This window comes from Cetorhinus maximus, chromosome 31 (genome assembly GCF_964194155.1).
Source record: "Cetorhinus maximus chromosome 31, sCetMax3.hap1.1, whole genome shotgun sequence".
Classification (NCBI taxonomy): domain Eukaryota; kingdom Metazoa; phylum Chordata; class Chondrichthyes; order Lamniformes; family Cetorhinidae; genus Cetorhinus; species Cetorhinus maximus.
The window spans coordinates 19,396,461-19,414,748 of NC_135909.1; the positions used below are offsets into that span (position 1 = coordinate 19,396,461).

General features: G+C 43.7%; 1 long non-coding RNA gene across 1 annotated transcript; it reads left to right on the forward strand.

The window, feature by feature from the left end:
* The first annotated feature begins 235 nt into the window (after positions 1 to 235).
* On the forward strand, positions 236 to 18,171 carry LOC144670318 (uncharacterized). Its single transcript, XR_013573854.1, has 3 exons — positions 236 to 708; positions 1,035 to 1,132; positions 17,399 to 18,171. It is a non-coding gene; the product is annotated as an uncharacterized LOC144670318 (long non-coding RNA).
* Positions 18,172 to 18,288: the final 117 nt, after the last annotated feature.

Consider the following 18,288-nt stretch of genomic DNA (forward strand, 5'->3'; position numbering starts at 1 on the left):
CAGAGCTTCAAACGCAAATGGTCCCCGCTTCTGCTACACGTCCACTCGCGCCCAACGCCCCTTGCCCCCCGCGCCGACACAGGTTCGGGGATTTTGTTCTCTCTGTGATGAGAGTGAAATGGGCAAAATTCCCATTGATTTTACCGGCTGAATTGCTACGAAGATCTGCGCACGCGCAGTATAACCCCGCCCCCCAGTGTCGTCACCACGAGGATAACAGCGCATGCGCAACTCTATCCCCAACAATGGCCGAGAGCGTCATTCACTCAGTGAGCGGAATAGGGTTTAATTCAGCAGCGATCGGAGACATCACCGCCCCAGAGGGAAGTGAACAAACAGCATCTGCTTAAAGCAGCGCATCGGTTTGGAGCCGCGTCCGCAGATATGCTCAGAGATTGGCATTGAGTGTCCGGGCAGCTGAGGCGGAGGCGGCGGCTGTTTTTAATGGGCTCCCTGGAACACGAGCTGCTCCCGGAACATGGAGTGAGCGGGGGGAAGGGAGAGGCCATTCTCGAGCAGTGTCTGGACAGAGTGAGAAGAACTCGCCATTGAAGATCATTGCTGCTTTCTCTCCCCAAACCCGAGTGAAGCTTCCTGGCTTAGTTCCGGCTCCCACTGTCCCTTGTTATTGGACAGAGAATGGCGGGGAAATAGCCGCACAGTAACAATGTTTCCAGTTACACCAAGAAGATCAATTTCAGGCACCAGGTGAGAAGTGTGAAAGAGACATTTTAAACAGTACCTGCTTGTTTCCGGGTGTACAGTTAGTTCAAAGGGAGCTGTAAAGAGAAATTTGACCCTTGCAAAGGTCATTTCTCCATCGGATAGCCTAATTCAAGGAACAGTGCACAGGACAGGTTGTCTCTGCAGGTCACAAACTTGTTACAAATCTACTTAAAATAACAGATGAGCAGAAACTGATTGTTCCAGTACTGCTTGTGGTGCTGGTTTTGCTCTGTTGATTCTTCATAATAATTATTACTTGAAAAAATACATTGATCACTTTTGTATCTTCTACTTCACCTATTCTTCAGGTAAAGGAGTTATGTTTTCTGTGTGCACGGAAAGAATTTAAGGAACCAGATGATTCCTCGAAACAAGGATAAGTGCAGCCTGATGGTTCCAACTCACAGTAAGTACAATATCACTCACAAAGCACAGAGACACTGCCAGGCCTTTAGGCCAAAATGAAACAGTATAGAGATCCACATAGGTCCAAAGGTTGAGAGGCGCCCTTTCAATAAAATATTCAAACAGAGCATTGGTGGGAGAAGTTGTTTCCATTGCACTCCAACTTAGTACAACTGAGAACTAGATACATCAATCCCAGGGCAAAAGCAAACCCAATATTATTTTTAAGTACACAGTGTCACCTTGTCCACAAATTAAATACCAATTATTAACTCCATCAGACAACATTTACCCTTTTGTGAGATACAGAATGGATTGCTGTTAAGTATCCCAGAGTGTAGACCGGGCTATAGATTAAATACCAATTCCAAAATCTCACAAAGTGTTAGACGAGAACATCGAGTTAAAGTATCAATTTCCTTTTAAAAACTGCACGAATTACACACCAGGCCATATATCAGATTGATGTATATGTTATCATTTCAAATTGTTTTCACAGAGATACAAACTGAACAGCACTACATATCCCATACAAAACTACTGAATGTAACCTATGGCCGTGAAAGAAAACATTGAATAAATATTTTACAAGAAACCAAAAGTTAAACAAATATTGATACCATAATTTATGAAATCCCAGTTACATTCAACACCAGAGATGCATAGATAGAGAATATATCCAAAACTCACTCACCCACCTTGAAACAGACATTTAAACAATAATTCCAAGCACACATTCGATCTAGAGATGGAAAAATACAAAATTAAAGCTACTTTCATATACACTGTCATTGACAGAAAGATACAGAATATAGTCCACTGTCATATACAGCACCAGGAACTGACAAAGGTATCACAAAGTCCACACTCTCTTATTGTACTTGAGACTGATAGCCAACAATAACTAATTCACATTGAGCAGTTAAGATTGAAAAATATAGAATACAGGTTTGGAAGGTGCTGTCTAAGGAGTCTTGGTGAGTTCCTACAGCTCATCTTCTAGATGGTATACACTGCTGCTACTGTGTGTCGGTGCTGGAGGGAGTTAATGTTTGTGGATGTGGCACCAATCAAGCAGGCTGCTTTGTCCTGGGTTGTGTCAAGCTTCTGGAATTCTGTAGGAGATGACTGATACAGAAGGAATAAGGCATTCACATACAACACAAAAGACTGACAGAAGTAGGTTGAATGCAACAGTATTACACTCCATCGGAAACGGAAAGAAAGCAAAGAATAAAACACACTTTTCATTTCACAGCAGAAAACTTGAAGCAAATTGAATAGAGCAATCACAGGATCAAAGAATTGCATTTATGTAGCTCATCCTGCTCTAGTACAAAGTACCACAACTGACAGATACAGGCAGAAAACAGCATTTGGATACAATACCAGAGACTGATACATACACAATGAATCAGGTACACATATAATTATTCAAAGACTGATGGCAGCAGAACTAACATCAAACTCTCACTCACTTCCAGATACTGGCAGCTTCAGAATGAGCTCCACATTCAGTTGTAATTCTGGGGACTGACAGATGGAATGGATCACAAAATCACATTCAGTTCCACTGACTGATGGGTATATAATTCATCCCATGCTCACATACAGTAGCATAGAAAGATACATTATTAAAAACTCTTTCGCAAAAAGCACACAAGACTGACAGATGCAGAACTAAATTAACTGTCCCATTCAGTACCAGAGAATGGCAGAAAGAGAAAATATCCCACACTGACACACATGACCAGAGTCTGTCAGATACAGAATATATCCCACACTCTCATCCCAAATCAGAGACTAACAGATGGAGAATTAAGGCCATAACAACACAGCCCCAATGAATGACAGTTACAGAATTAACCTAATAATGGATGAGAAATGGAGAGATGCAGATTGACTCTCACACTTGCTGAGTCCGAAGGGCTGATGATCACAGGATGAATCCCACAGTCACACAGAACAGTGGCAGACAGTGAATGTGACCACACTCACAGAGCAGAGCAGAGACTGGGAGGTACAGATTGACATCAGCACTTGCATATAGAAGCAGAGACTGACAGATACACAATGAATCTCTCACACACATTCAGTCCAGAAATTGACAGATGCAGAGTGAACCCTATGCTCTCACATGGTACAAGATTTGCAGATAGAGAATGAATTCCACCATCTCACAAAAAAACAGTGACAGATATTGTACTCGTGTACAGTTCCTCAGAACTAGAAGTTACAGCATGAATCCCAGAATTGCATTTAGTACCAGAAACAGTCAGATATAGAATTATTCCAACAAGCACATTCATTACCAGAAAATGATAAAGACAGACAATTATCAGCTAATGAATTAGTCTAAAACTCTCATAGTGAAGCAGAGAATGATGAATACATAATAAATCCCACAACCATTCACTTGCAGTGACTGGCAGATACAAAATGATTTACATACTCACAGACTGAACCAGTGATGAGCAGATACTGAACAAATGTATTTCACACATAGAGCAGTTACTAATATTGTTTGATTTCTTCTTTGGATGTTTGTGTCACTAGAATGTCCAGGAGTTTTGCTCCTCCCCAATTGTCATTTTGAAGGCGGTGGTGGACTGCCTTCTGTCTGATGCTGTCTGTCATCCATAGGTGTGGCAAATTTGTTGTTAGGTAGCAAGTTCCAGAATTCTGACTCAGTGATGATGACTGAATGGTGATATATTATCAAGTCAGGATGGTGTTTGAATTGGGGGTGACTTTGCAGGTGATGTTGTTCCAGGCACCTTCTGTCCATGTTCTTCTATGTATAACAGGTTGCAGGTTTGAAGGATGCTGTTGAAGTAGTCTTTTTGAGTTGCTGCAGTAGATCTCGTAGATGGTACAAACTGTGTGACAGTGGGGGAGGGAATGGACTCATGAATTGTGTGTCACTCAGATACTTTATCCAGAATATTATTGATCCGCATGAGTGTTGTTGGGAGTGCACTCAGTAGTGGAAAGTATTTAATCACACTTCTGACTAGTAGGTTGTAAGTTGCAGAATAGGCTTTAAGGAGTGCAAAGGTCAGTTACTCACCGTGGACCTGCTTTGACCTGTTCCTGAAGCTGTAGTAGTTGTGTGGCAGAGTAAGATTAAACCTTTCAATCATTTACCATAAACTAACAAGCACAAAAAAAAAGATGGTCACACTCGAGCGAGATATCCCATTGCAGGGAAAAAGCCACACTCACTTATCGTAGACGTGCAGGCAAAGCACAAAACCCACAGTCGCATCTCAATTATAAAGAAATCCATAATAAAATCAACAGGGAAATGAATACAAATGTTCACCAATCAGACACAGACACCGAATCATAGCAACATCTACATTCTACAGGTTAAAAGATTCACAGTAAAACCTACATCTCATTAAACAAAATGAAGAGGTACTGAATAAAAACATATTCTGTTACAGTAACTGACAGGTACAGAATTAGATCAACATTCTCATATCAGATACACACAATTGCAGAGTTAAATCTAAAATAACATCTAACAAATTGATAGGCACAGAGTGACCGCACATTCACTTGCCAGAATTTAAAAGGTACAGGAGAAAAACCTTTCTTCCGTACCAGCGACTAACTAGTACAGAGAAAAATAGACACTCACTAAGCTGTAACTGACAGGTGCAGAAGAAGATCCTGATTCACAGACTGGAAACTGCCAGGTAAAGATTAAAGCCAAAAATAACAAATTAGACACTGAGGTTCACAGCAATCCCATATTCACTTGTCAGAAATTTACATATAAAGAGTAAGGCCTTTTCTTCCACACTGGAAATGTCCAAGTACAAAGGAAAACCCAGATACATGTTTAAGAAATTGACAGACCCAAAGCAAAACCAGCATTCACTACAGCAAAAAACGACAGGAACAAAATAAAATACACACTCATGTAACAAAAATAGGCAAAAATAATTAAGTCCACCTATCCAAAACTGAAACAGTTAAAATCCACAATCACACATCAGTAAGTGACTTGCACAATAAAGCCCAGATTCTCATAGCAGAAACAGTTGGAGAGAGAGCAAACTAATTCTCACTGAACCAGAAACTGGGCAGGACAGAATACAGATTACACCCATTTTTCAGAAACGGACAGGTGGATATAAAATAAGGTACTTGCATAAAAGAGATTGACAGAAACAGATTAAAGCACATTGCCCCACTTAAAAGTTTGACCGGTGCAGTATATAACCCAGTCTTCCAAAATACTGACTTGTACAGAGTGAAAACAACACTAACATGGCAGGAAATCACATATTCAATATAAATCCACACAGTCATACCACTTACTGACAGTTATAGAGTTAGATATAATAAATCAGGAAATGCATACGACCATAGCAGAGTCTAACAGATAGAGATTAAAATCCAGGCACTTAGCAGGAACCAAAAGTTACAGGACAAAGCCCACAATCACATATCGGACAGTGAGGGAATCAGAGTAAAACCAACATTGACATAGATGAGACAAATTGGTCGTATGAGGAAAGGTTGCTCGATTTAGGCCAATACTCAGTGGAATTGAGAAGAATGGGAGGTGATCTTATTTAGAAATATAAGTTTCCGAGGGGACTTGACGGGGAAGATTCTGGGAGGACGTTCCCCCTCATGAGGAGTCTAGAACTATGGTCCACAGCTTAAAAATAAAGTGTCTGCCATTTTAGATTGCAATGAGAAGGATTTTTTCTCCCAAAGGGTGGTTAGACTTTGGAATTCTCGTCCCCGGAGAGCAGTGGAGGTTGGGTCTTTGAATAAATTCAAAGCTGTGTTGGACTGATTTCTGATTGGCAAGGGAGTCGAGGCTTTGGGGGCCAGGCAGCAAAGGTCACAATTATATCAGCCATGGTCTTATTGAATAGTGGAGCATATTCAAGAGGCCGAATGACCTACTCCTGGTCCTATTTATTATGTTCTTAAAAAATAAGATTAAATGTGACAATTGCATGAGGGAAGTTAATAAGAATAGTGTATATCCCACAATTACATGACAGAAAATGATAGGCAGACTAAAACCCACACTCATAACAGAAAATGGCAGGTAAAGGGCATGCTCACACATCAGATACTGACCAATTCAGTGTAAAAGGCACATTGACATTCCAGAAATGGAAATTATAATAGCATAAAATGCCCACTCATCTCAAAACAAAACAAGAGATACAGACTAAAACCCACACTCTCAAACTACAGAAAGACACAATGTGAAACTAAACTCACCGGCAAGCAACCAACTTGTCCAAAATAAAACACTTACATCATCCCTGTTAATTTCTAGTATATGTGTAAGACCATCACTGGCTCAACAGGAACTGACAGCTGCATTGTGCAACACACTCACACCTACCAAACCTGACAGGTAGATTGTCAAAGTCACAATCACATATGAGAAACTTATAGACACAGGGAGTTTAAAAAATCACTCATTCACACATACCTGACACTGCCAGAAACACAGTAAAGCCACACTCAAAATAAGAAACTAGAAGCTACAAAAAACACCCAATTATGCCAAATATTGATATGCACAGGGTAAAAAAACCCTTCACATATCAGAAATGAGCATGTACAGACAAATTGCACACCATACCACAGACTGAGAAATATGGAGTAAAAAAAAACACTTTCCATACCAAATACCAACAGTACAGAATAAAATACAAAATTACCTACTGACAGACAAGGAGTAAAAACCACACACACACACACGTCAGTGATTGATGGAAACAAAACCTGCATTCACTGAACAGAGATTGGCAAATACAAACAAAAACAGATCGTCACCTATCAGGAACTGACAATAGCAGATGAAAAGCCACATCCACATTTGGGAGATTGAAAGAGACAGAGTCAAACCCACACTCATGTAGCAGAGACTGACAGGTGCAGATTAAAATACAGACTGACATAGGAGAGACTGACAGGAACACAGGAAAACACTTCCTTTGAAGCTGCATGGTATGGAGATTTAAAAAAACATAAATTGGAGATTAAATATTATGAATTAATTGTTGTAATCAACTGCCACAAAACTGACATAGATTAAAAGCTTTATCCAAATATCAGTTACTGATAGGCCACATTCACATAGCTACAGAGGACAAATATCTGAAGAGACAGAATAGAAATCCAATCGCTGAATAGCGGGAAAGGGAAGAAATTAGAAATGTGTGATCCATTTCACTGCTGAACGTGGACTACAAAATTCTGTCCAAGGCCATTTCCAATGGGCTCTGGGGCTGGTGATCCACCCTGACTAGACCTGCGCTGTACATGGCAAGAAGATATCTTATAGCCTCTCGCTACTCAGGGAAATAATTGCAGGATGGGGGCGGCTGGACCTACCTCATCAGCTTGGGCCAGGAGAAGGCCTATGGCAGAATATCACACGCCTACTTGTTGGACCTGCCCTCCAAAATGGAGTTTGGAGAGGGAATCTGCAGTTGGGTCCAGCTGCTCTACATAAACCTCAGTAGTGCAGTTTCAGCCAATGGGTGAAATTGGATATCTTTCCGATAAATCTGAAGCACTCTCTCCCCTCTCCTGTTCGTATTTTGCATAGAACCTCTCGCTGAGTCCATCAGGAAAGATTCAGGTATAAGAAGGGTGACAATCCCAGGCAGCGGAGGCACTCAGGTCAAAGCCTCCCTGTACATGGACAACGTCATCATCTTCTGCTTGGATCCACTGATAGTGTACAGACCTGTGATTGGTTCAAACTGGCCTCGGGAGCCAAGCTAAATTGTGGCAAGAGTGACGTCATGTTCTTTGGGGACCTAGGCTGACCATTTCTTTGTCCCCTTCACTGTCAGGTCAGGCTGCCTGAAGGTGTTGGGGATATGGTCCTGGGCATGCACTGGAGACTGAAAGGAGCAAGTAGCTATGGACAAAGAAAAACTGGGCATGCGGGAGCGACGCTCCCTCTCCATCACTGCTAAGAAACTGGTCATCAGGTATGAAACACTCTTGGTGTTGTACATGGTGCAGGTTTGACCCTTTCATCACTCCTACACTGTGGTGATCACCCGAACTATCTTCTGCTTTATCTGTAGGTTGCGAATGGACCATGTTCACAGGGACATGGCAATGAAACCTCTAGATAAATGGGGACAAAATGTGACCAACATCACCCTCATCCTAATTGCCCTGTTGTGTGTGGCTGCATCAAGCTGTGCATAGACCCCCGGGAAGCAAACAGCAAGTGTCAATATGTGCTGAGGTTCTACCTGACCCGGTGACACGAGGATGGGTAACTTGTGGAAAATTTTATTTAGAAAAACATCTTTGAGGACAACTCCATCCAGCAGTGGTACCCACGTAATGATCTACAGGTACAGCAGGATAAGGCGATGGTAGATTCTGTCAGATAGCCTGCTCAGTGAACTATCAATGTCTTTTGGCAGAAAGCCTCATCACCAGAACTTTCAAACAACCCCTAGGATGTAGCTTGGCTGGTGGTGAGAAAGGTCCTCCCCATCATGTCCTTCCTCCAAGCCCAAAGACTCTCTCCTTCTGCTCATCACACTCGGTGGCTGTAGTGGAGAAGAGGCCATTGTTCTGCACCTTCTGGGATGTACCTTTTCCAAGAAGGTCTGGCTAGAGATGCAGTGGTGTTTGTCGAGGTTCATCCTGAGCAGCTCTGTGATGTAGGACTCAGTGCTCTATGGCCTGTTCCCAGGGACACACACCAAGATAAATATCAACTGCAGCTGGAGGTTCATCAGCTCTTTGGTCTGCCCGAAACTTGCCTACCTTTTGAGTGATATAGACTGGCACATTCCAAGATCGAAGACTATGTGCTGAGGAACACATTAAAGCTTGGAACAGCCACCACAGAGGTTCAATGGGGAAAGGTCACTGCTGAATGCCTTTCACCCATAGTGCACTGAGGGCCTGAAGAATTTTATAGCACCTCTGGGGCTATATGCCTGACATTGATTGTACTTTCTGAATATCAAGAGTAACAGAAATTGGATTGAAGCACCTCAGAGAGGAACTTGCTGCATGAAGGCAAGTTGAATTCTGTTGCAGTTTCTGTAATGTTTCAGTTTGAAAACAATTGCCATTGGGCTGTATTCCTGACATGGAACATATATTATAAACATCAGGGGAACTACAACTGCGGACAGGCACCTAGGGATGGGGACAAGTTGAACTTTGTTGCACTTGCGGTAATTTTCAAGTTGAAATGGTTTGCAACGTACTCCTACAAATTTTATGAAAGTATATTTCTGGAGGCAAAAAAAGAAGAGAAGAAGGAAACAGTTGCCAAGAATGGGTGAAAGAAACCTCTGAGTAAAGGGCAGGAATATTCAGGAAAATTTGGGGAAGGAGAGTTACTCCATCTACATCTACAAAGTGATGAAGCAGGTTCACCCCGACACCGGCATCTCCTCCAAGACCATGAGCATCATGAACTCGTTCGTGAGCGATATTTTCGGGCGCATCGCGGGTGAGGCTTCCCGCCTGGCCCATTACAACAAGCGCAGCACCATCAGCTCCCGGGAGATCCAGACCGCCGTGCGCCTGCTGCTGCCCGGGGAACTGGCCAAGCACGCCGTGTCGGAAGGGACAAAGGCGGTCACCAAGTACACCAGCTCCAAGTAAAGCCCCACAATGGACTGAAAAGCATTCAAAACGCAACGGCTCTTTTAAGAGCCACCCACAATCTCCCTGAAAAAGCTGCACCATCTTTTCCCATATTGAGTTAATGATAAATATCTTGCTGGAGGATTGTAGGTCAATTTTCCAATGTTTTCCAATTCGATCACATGTTTCTCCAAAATGCAGTTTCTCTCCCAGCGGAATGTCTGTTTCTTTATTCAGTATTTGTGATGTAAACTAAACATTGGTCCCTGACCCTTTGTCCAATTTCTTGGCCTCACCTGTTAATGTTCCACCTCCTCCCACTCAGTTAGAGTGGATTTAAAGGGAATGTGTCAGCCTTCTCCTTTTCCAGTGTGTTTACTTATTGAGAAATGTTAATTCATTAACCTTAAACCGCTGGAGTGCAGAAACTTTAATGTCACTTTCTAACTTCTTACACCAGAAGCCTGGACTCTGGATTCACTCCCTCGGCTGCTCCTGTCACCAGGCACCAATCTCTAATCTGTGATGTGTTATCTTTACAATGATTGAATTGGACTGGGTCCCATTACAGAATGTTGTGAATGGGTCTTCCTACCTGCCCATTACAGACTGTTCCTTCTATGTGAAACTATCAAACTGAATTGGGAGTGAATTTTAAAACCGAAGCAAAGTTTCACTAAAGTGGTCCCTGGGATGTGGTGATTGGCCTACGATGAGACGCTGATCAAATTGGGCTTTTTATTCTCTCTATAGTGTTTGGAAGAATGAGAGGCGATCTCATTGAAACTTACAAGATTCTGAATGGGGCTTGATGCGGTAAAAACTGGGAGATTGTTTCTGCTGATTGGGGAATCTAAAACACGAGCACTGTCTCAGATAATGATCATTTACTACTGAGATGAGGGGAAATTTCATCACTGTGAATCTTTGGAATTCTCTGCTCAGGGTTTCCAATGGTAGCTTCCTATGTAAACATGTCATGCTGCAGTTCACCAGCCTCACCAGTGGAGATGTTGCTGTAATTCATCAAACCCCTGGAGTCAGACCACTCAGTACAGAGACTGGGATCTTCCTGTGCTCCATGTGTGGGTTTCAGTGCCTGGGTGAGAGCACCTCACTGAGCGCAGGCTGGGAATAGAGACTGTGTGCCTGTGTGTCTCTGCACCACAGCTGGTGAAAGTAGCTCATTCAGCACATACAGGGCTTGGATTTCCCTGTACTCTCTCTCAGGCTCAGATTACTCTGAGTGGATATCCCTCATTCTTTGGTTTGAGTTACAGCTTCTCTCTTACAGTTAGTCTGGGTGTTCCTGACTGAGCAGAATGTCCCTATTCTGTCACACTCACCACACATATTGAGGTGGATGTGCTGCCTCCCAAGATACAGGTGATCAAGAACTCACGTCTTCACTACACTCGTTAACTTTACTGACCCCTAGTCCTTGAATCATCATTGGTTTTTCTGGAATATCAGGTACATTATCATCTTCATCTGCTGTGAACACTGACCTGACAGTGGAAAGGCATTGGAGGAGGATGGTGAAGTCAACAGTGTCAAAGGTTGAGAAGGATGAGGAGGGATTGATCAGCTGGGTCAGGCTGCACTCGCCTGCTCTCATTCTAATCTTTCCAGAGTATCACCTACAATGGCTTCTCTTCCCACTCCTGCTCTTGTTACCTCTGGAATCCCCCAGGGATCTATCCTTGGCTCCTCCTATTTCTCATCTATATGCTGCCCCTTGGTGACATTATCTGAAAACACAGTGTTAGTTACCACATGTATGCTGATAACACCCAGCTCCACTTCACCATCACCTCTCACAACCCCTCCACTGTCATTAAATGATCAGACTTCTTATCCAACATGCAGTACTGGATAAGCAGAAAATTCCCCCAACTAAATATTCAGAAGACCAAAGACCACACTACAAATTCCATTCCCAGTCACTGACTCTATCCCTCTCCCTGGTCACTGTCTGAGACTGAACAAACTCTCATAACCTCGGCACCTCACTTCACCCTGAAATGAGCTTCTGACCACATACCAGTTCCTTCACCGAGATCATCTATTCCCAGGTCTGTAACATTGCACATTTTATTTTAATGTGAGTGTCGCTGGCTAGGCCAGCATTTATTGTCCACCCTAATTGCCCTTGAGGCTCACATGTAGGCCAGACCAGGTAAGGACGGCAGATTTCCTTCCCTAAAGGGAATTAGTGAACCAGATGGGTTTTTACAACAATCGACAATGGTTTCATGGTCATCATTAGATTTTTGAAAATATATTGTATTCAGATTCCACCATCTGCTGTGGTGGGATTTGAACCCAGCATCCCCAGGGCATTACCCTGGGTCTCTGGATTACCAATCTAGTTAATTACCAATAATTACCAACACCACTATGCCACAACCTTCCCATGTCACCATGCCTCAATTAACCGGCCCTGAAGCCTTCATCCACTGCGCAAACCCTCGTCCATGCTTTTGTTCCCTCTAGATTTGACCATTCAAACACACTCCCGGCCAACCTCCCATTTTTCACCCTCCAGAGAGTGAAGCTCATCCAAAACTCTGCTTCCTGGATCTGAGTTCACTCCAAATGGCGGCCACCCATCACCCCTGTGCACGTTAACCTACACCGACTCCTGGTCTCAATGATAAAATTCTCACCCTTGTTTTCAAATCCCTTCATGACCTCACCTCTCCCTATCTCTGGAATCTCCTCCAGGCCGACAATGCGCTGAGAAATCTGAGCTCCACTAATTTCAGGACATCCCTGATTTTAATCACTCCACCATTGGTGGCTGTGCCTTCAGCTCCTGGGCCCTAAGCTCTCGAATTCCCTCCCGAAACCACTCTGCCTGTATCTTGCTTTCCTCCTTCCCCTACCTGGATCCCATTCCCTCCATTTGTTTCCCCCTTCCTCTCCCCCGAGTTCCTCCTCTCTCGCCCTCTGGCTTTACACAGACCAGTTGCTGTTTTAATTGGCATCAGTGAAATGTAGTTTCTGTATTTCCCACAGCAGTGACTACACTTTAAAAGGAATTCATTGTCTGTAAAGCTCATTGAGATGTTCTGAGTTTGTGAAGGAAAATATATACATGCAATATTTTGCTTTTTTCATAGAAACATAGAAAGGAGTCACAGAAAACACTGAAAAGGCCACTCAGCCCATTTTGTATATGATGGCCGCACCCTCTGAAACCCGTCTACAGCCCTGCACCACTGAACGAGCCCCAGCCCCCCTCCCATCAACACTGCACCCTCGTCTCCTCCTCCTGATCTCCTTCCCCACCCACTGAAACTCTTCCCCACCTGGTAAAGCCCTTTCCCCAGCCTCTGACCCATTGGGAAAGGATCAGCTTTGTAATCTGAGGGCCGAGGATTCCAGTCCCTGTCTCACTGCTGCTTCCAGCGAAACTTGGTCAATTCCCAGGAAGCCATGAAAAGTGAGCAATTCCCGTTGAATTCTCCTGCTCCCTCAATGGGAGTGAAGGAGATGCTCCTTCAATCTGCAACAATGTCCATCTTATTGAAATTGCAGCAGCCAGGGTGATTTTTTTTCCCTGACTAACAAGGGAGTGAAAGGTTATGGGGACAGGCGGAATGTGGAGTTGAGGCCGTGATCAGATCGATCATGATCTTATCAAATGGCAGAGCAGGCTCGAGGGCCTGATTGACCGACTCCTGCTCCGAATTCCTATCTTCATATGTTCGTACGTTCGAAAACATTCCTCTTCCAAACCCCTTCTCTGCCCCCTTAGCCACCAATCCTCCCTTTGAAACCCTTCCCCACCCCATGAACCAATTCCCGACCCACTTTCCTCGTCCCCTTAAACGCCTTCCATAGCCTTCGCTCCTTCTCCCACCTCTGATATTTGTGAGGTAGCTTGCTCCGTGAATGGTCAGAGTGCTAACAACCTAAGACCCCTGTCTTCTCTCAGTCCCTTCTTTATTGGGTTATTCTGAACTTTCAGAGATTCTCTGGAGTGATTCCCCACTTCCCATTCCTTGCAATTCCCACATCTTCTCCCAGCCTCATTCATCCCTAAACACCTTGTCCTGGGACACACTGATCCTAAAGAGAAACAAGACACGGATATGAAGCTGTGATCAGAGCAGTAAGTTTTATTTCAGAGCACAGCCCATTATTCAGACAGCAGTAACACAGGGTCAGTGCTCACTGGACTGAAACAATCAAACAGCCTGTTTCCCAGAAACGAAGATTTCATGCAGTAAGAACTTGGAGAGCTCGGGCTGCTGGGAATCCATCACCAGATCTTTCACTGTATTCGAACGCAACATATTGACTGGTCAGGTTCTCTAAAGAGAAATTCCCCAGTTTCCTCACAGGCCTTTTGAACAGTTTCTCCTCCATTCACAAAGCAAGCCCGCCTGTACACTAAAATCCAAAATGAAGAATGAATTGAGTGATTGTTCTGTACACAGAGGGAGGGAGATCAATGTGAAAACATGAAGCTGACTCTATCAGTATTACTGGAATGACTCTGGATCACACATCAACCTCACCTCTTTTATTTTCAATTAAAACCCACACATCCCTCCCTCCCCTCGACCTGTACAGACTCATTCTCTGTCCTGAAGGGCAGTCCAAGGGATTTTTCTCAGATTGGACCCCACCAGACCCACAATCTCAGACCAGAGAGAATGAAATGAAAGATCGGACATTTATATCAAACCTTTCCTGTCATGAGAAGAGTCCAAAGAGTTTCACAGACTGGCGATTGCTTCTGAAGTACTGATACTGTTTTATAGGAAACATTGCAGCCAATCAGCTTTCAGCAAAGTCGCACAAAGAGTGAATGAGATTTGACGGGGTGAGGAGTTTCTGGTCATGTTGGTTGAGAGAGTGATGTTGTTCCAAGACACGGGGAGAACTGCCAGCTCTTCAAATAATGTACCAGATATAACCTTTGGCATTAACAGGTAGACAGGGTCTCAGTTTAACTTTTCATCCAAAACATGACACCTCCAACAGTGCAGCACTCCCCCAGTGATGGTCTGGATCTACTGGAGTAGGACATCAACCCACAATTTGTTCACTCAACTCCCAACTGAGGCAGAGTGACAATGGATAAATAAACCACTTCTCTTATCAACACAATCTGTGTTCTCACAACCCAATCTGTGTGAAAGCTGCAGTATTAATCAATTTAAATAAACCTGTCTTAAACCCTCTTACTCTCACTCCTTGCCCTCATTATGAAAAGCTGACTCATGCCTGGGGATTGATCCCACAGACACCTCCAGTATCATTCTGAATTCCTCATTCTTCACCTGTTAGACTGGACAGTGCGTGTGGAGGAAAGGGACTGAGGGAACTGCCGACTCTGTCCTCACACACAATCTGCACTCTCACACTGCAGCAGGTAGCAGCGATGGGGAGCAGCAACTGGGAGTTACTCCTCTGTGCTTCCTGGGTACTGAGGCCAATTACAGAGTCTCCCAACTGAGTAACTCATCCGGCTGTGATCCACCAACTCGGCACTGCCCTTTTCTTGCTGGTCTATTTGGATCAGCCCTCAACACCCACCATCCCCTCCAGCCGCTCAGATAGTGACTAATCATTCAGGGAATTTACCTGTGCAACTGGTTTACATTAAATTCTTCAGTCTTTCATAAATAACAATTCAACCAATTATATTGTGATGTTCAAACAATTAAACTGTGAAATTCCAAGAGAGTAATGTAGTTTGAAAAGAATCCTGTCTGAACACTGGCTGTGAAGGGATTGGGGAAATGTGCCGGTGTTTACTATCAGGATGGAGAAACCCATTCCCTGCAGTCGGACTTGGCTGAGTCAGGAGCAGAAATTGAATCAGCAGGAAGAGAGTTTTCATTATCTTCCATGGAGTTCCTCACAGACAGTATCAGGATGCTGGAGTAGAAATGTTCTGTATCTAATCTCGAAGAGTTTGCTGTTTTTATAATCACACACACGCACACACACACACACACAGAGTGAGTCACTCACTGAACTTATTACGGGTAAAAGGTGTTGCCCTTCTTCCTCTATACTCATTTTCATGAGTGTAGCCTTCAGGCAAGAGCTCACTGTGAGGTTAGCTTGCTGAATACCTGAAAGGGGGGAAAAGCAGTTTTGCATGGCTACTGTTCCAGCGAGCCTGCCCCTCTTAAAGGGGAACTGCACTCATTGTAAGGAAGCTGCTGCCGATTTGCAAAAATTGCCTGTAAAACAAAGCACTCGAAATAGAGCAACACGGAAGAGAAAGGGATCCCAGGTTCTTGGATGCAGCTCTAAAGGCAACAGTCCAGGGCTTGGATGGAAGAGAGAGCCCACTTCTCTGCAGTGTATGGGGAAGTGTGGGGTGGGGGTGTTCTGTGCCGGAGACCCTAAAGCAACACCATCAGACGGCAATTATGGTGGTCAGTTCCCAGAGTCTAACCCCAATGAGCTGACAGCAGGGTCACCTGAAGCTCAATTCCCTCCCTTTAGTCAGGAATGATGATGTCATAGAGCACAGAAGAGTCCAAGCCAGCTCTGTGTAGGGCAATCCAGCCAGTCCCATTGACCTGCTCGATGACCATATCCCTGCATGTTTAATTCCCCCAAGTGTTCAAACAAGTTCCTTTTGAAACCATTGTTTATCTCTGCTTTTACTAACCTCGAAGGCAGTGACTTCCAGGTCATCACCACTTGCTGAGTCAAAAATAAAATGTGCTTCATTTCTCCCTCCTCCAAACTCTACAACCCCCCCTCCCCGCCCCCATAATCTGTAAATCTGTGTACCTGAGTTCTTGTACGATTTGCTGATGGGAACAGGTTTTCTTGTCTACCGTATCTGACACTGTCATAATCTTGTCCACTTCTATCAAACCTACTCTCAATCTCCCTCTCAGCAAGGAGAACAACCCCAGCTCCAACCTCCAGCTTCTCCAACCTAACCTTCCAGCTGAAATCCCTTATCCCTGGAACCATTCCGGGAAATCTCCTCTGAACCCTCTCGGGGACCCTCACTTCATTCCTAAAGCATAGTGACCAAAACTGGAAGCAATAGTCTAATTGTGGCCTAACCAGGGCTTTATAAATGTTCATCATAACTTCCCTGTTTTTGTACTCAATACCTCTATCTATGAAGCCCAAAGTTCCAAATGTTTTGCTAATTATTCTCAAAACCTCCTGCCACCTTCAAAGACCCATGTACATAAACCCCCACATCCCTATGACCTTGCATACTATTTTGAACTGATTTCCTCCCCCATTCCTTCTTCCAAACTGCATCACCTCAAACTTCTCTGTATTAAATTCCATCTCCCACTTGCCTGCCCATTCTACTAGTCTATCTCTGTCCTGTTGTAGTTGATTGGTATCATCCTGACTGTTTGCCACATCTTCACGTGACATTCCCTACACACCACAGCAGCCACCTCTCACACTGCTTCATACACCACATTCCCATCACTCACCCATTTGCAATCCCGGGCAGTCAGGACTTGGGTCTAACATTCAGATGCTCCACCTCAAACACTCAGAAATGCTGCCAACCTCGCACACAGCTCACACAGACTTCACACAACTCCACCTCCTCCAACTGTGATACCCACATCACTCAAACACTCAGCACACTCACTGACATTCTCTATTTGGTCTTTCACAGGACAATGTGATCCATAACCACAGGGAGCAGAGCAGAACCAGAGGAGGACATGCACGCCTGCATCACCTGAGCCCTCTGGAGGAGGCAGTGATCTGTATCATGGAAGCAGCTGTTACAGATGCCGCTGAATTGAATTATAGACAGCTGGTCTGGGTGCTCTGATGTACCCGAAGGGAAATTAGGTTTGAAATGCTAAGTACATAAATATGGCTGAAGTTTTAGAATGTGAGGTGTGAAGAACATTTGCATTTTTAGAGAAACCAAAGTCGTGAATTTCAAAGAGACTGTAAGATGCTACACTGAGCCAACAGAGGTTAAGCCAAACAGTGTGTTCATATTTCCCAAAGATTACTGATAATGGGAGTACTATGGAAAATTTATATTATGGAAAAAGTTGCAATGACATATTGGAACAATGGGATTTACGTTAAAATGCGAGAAACCTGTATAAAACAGATGAAGTCATATGTGAGAAGAAGGATTCTAAGGTCTAACAAGTGTGAAAAGCCTCCAGCCTCTGTGTACCAAGCTGCTGTCTCCAGGAACTGAAGCTAAGAGAATCCATTTTAAATATTGCTGTCCAGGGTATTGTCTGCTTTGCCTGGGTCTGTTGAAATCTATGTTGTTTTACTGTTGCCTTACCGGAGGTGTAACTGTGAGCTAGATTAATTAGGGATTCGAGGAGTTATTATAGTCGTAATTTTTAGTCCTATGTATGTGCTTACAATTGTTTATTTTATTAATAAATGTTTAATTTTGTTTGGTAAAAACCCTCTAAGACTCAGTTGTCTTATTACTACTGAATTCAAGGCACGCATCTCGAAATAAAAAATACAAATTGCAAGAACAGCTGTGGCAGGGTTTCAAGTTTCTGAGATTGGAGCAGCTCA